This window comes from Leucopleurus acutus (genome assembly GCF_964270905.1).
Source record: "Leucopleurus acutus genome assembly, chromosome: 13".
Classification (NCBI taxonomy): domain Eukaryota; kingdom Metazoa; phylum Chordata; class Mammalia; order Artiodactyla; family Delphinidae; genus Leucopleurus; species Leucopleurus acutus.
Window position 1 is genome coordinate 17,262,785 of NC_139155.1, and position 2,475 is coordinate 17,265,259.

Sequence of the window (2,475 nt, forward strand, 5' to 3'; positions counted from 1 at the left end):
CTCCAAGATAACTTTATTAACACCCTCCAAAAGTAAATGAGGGTCTATTTCCCACACTCACCAACATTGTTTTTTTTTATAAAGTTATTTATTTTTTTTATTTTGTTTTTGGCTGAGTTGGGTCTTCGCCGCTGCACGCAGACCCTCTCGAGCTGCAGCGAGCAGGGGCCAATCCCTGCTGCGGTGCGCGGGCCTCTCACCGTGGCGGCTCCCATTGTTGCAGAGCACGGGCTCCAGACACGCGGGCCTCAGTTAGCCGGGGCTCCCAGTAGGTGTGGCTCGCGGGCTCCAGAGCGCAGGCTCAGCAGTTATGGCCCACAGGCCTAGCTGCTCCGCGGCATGCAGCATCCTCCCAGACCACGGCCCGAACCCGTGTCCCCCACATTGGCAGGCAGATTCCCAACCACTGAGCCACCAGGGAAGCCCTCACCAGCATTGTTGATTGTCAATCTTTTTAATCTCTGCCAATCTGATAATTAAAACATGATGATTCCTTGTTTGGAAATGCACTCCTTTTCTGATAGAGCACTCGTAAAGCATCTATATTTGGTTGGTAATAAACTCAAAAGCACTTGGCCGCGGAGGACTCTGGTCCATGATGCCGTGCCAGGTAGGTCAGACCTGGGACCTGGCTTGGAGGCGGGAGACGCTTAGTAGGAGGAAATCAGGTTCAGAGAAATCACCAATGGCTAGAAAGAACAGAAGTTCTAGGGTCACATGTCCTGGGGACCAAAGAGCAGAATTAGGAAACACAGGCCAGGGTTCTGAGCTAAGGATGTGGGTACAAAAGCATCACAAAGCCTAAAACAGAAAGTTTGATTTTTTTTTTTTTTAAAGAATAGATCTCAAAATGGGGTCTGTGTAAAAGACGTTAAGGCAACGTTAACAGAAGGGAATTTTGTATCCATATTTATAAAAGGCATTGAAGCCGAGAACTTCCAGTTCACAAATAGGCTGTATATATGATGGCTTACGACCCTTCACAAAATGCTGTCGATCTCATGTCCCCATGAAACAGTGTTTTAACGAGATACGGGGATCTAATCAATGCCCAATGCTCAATTTAAAAAATAAATTATAGTGAACACCATAATTGACAAGTGTGACAGTCTGAGTTTCTTGGTGACGACAAAAAGAAGCCATCGCTGGCAAACTTAAGTGGGAAAAAGAATGCATGGAAAGGATAACCAGTAGCTCAGAGGTTTGACGGAAATACTGGGCAGCAAGGCTTGGGAAACGGGTTGGAACAAAAAAGAGCACCGGCAGCTGGGAACACTGCCAAGATCTGCTGAGAGGGACTGTCAGCCGTGGATGCGTCGCTGCCATATGGGCCCCACAGGCCTGGATGTTCACCATGGCAAGCTGGCCGCCCTGCTGCCTCAGCTGGTGATCACCTTTCACTGTACCTTTGCTTCACTCCTTGAGGGTGAGCGTCCCAGCTCCCAGAACATGATTGGCCAAACCTGGGTTCCATGCCCACGCTCTTGTCACCAGCAGCAACTCCAGGGACCAGCTGTCATTCTCTGTCTCCCATCGTGGGGAGCAGGAAGCCCTTGCCTCATATGGTAACATTACTGCCAACCAGGAAGGGTGTTCAGAGGCAACGTAAAAAACAAATGAGAGGAGGAGTGGGATAGGGAGGGTGGGAGGGAGGGAGAAGCAAGAGGCAAGAGATATGGGAACATATGTATATGTATAACTGATTCAGTTTGTTATAAAGCAGAAACTAATACACCATTGTAAAGCAATTATACCCCAATAAAGATGTTAAAAAAAAAAACAAATGAGAGGGGCTTCCCTGGTGGCGCAGTGGTTGAGAGTCCGTCTGCAGATGCAGGGGACGTGGGTTCGTGCCCCATTCCGGGAAGATCCCACATGCCGTGGAGCGGCTGGGCCCGAAAGGAATTCCCCAGCAGTCCAGTGGTTAGGTCTCCACGCTTCCACTGCATAGGGCACAGGTTTGATCCCTTAGGTTGGGGAACTAAGAACCTGCATGCCTTGTGGCAGGGCCAAAAAATAAAAGAATGTATGTAAATGCTGAATTTCACTAAAACCATACATTAAAAAAAACAAGTGGAAAAAAAATGAAGGCACAACAAAAAAGTCCTCTACAACAGAAAGAAAAAAAATCTGTTATACCATTGTGTAGTAGCAAGCTTAAGGCAGAAAAGTCTCCAAACACTGACATTATACTTAGTCTAAAGCATTTTCAAACTGCACTGAGAAAATCGTATTATGCAGGGATTCAACCCAGTCACATGTCCTACATGAGAATAATCACTGTTAACACTCAGCTTTCTCCTTTTATCAATCACCTTACAGTATTAACTACACATGTGGTGGGAGAGTAATATGACGGATTTTAAAAGTACACATGTCAGGGGATTCCCTGGTGGTTAAGACTCCGCACTTCCACCACAGGGGGCATGGGTTCGATCCCTGGTCCAGGAACTAGGATCCTGCATGTGTGTGCGT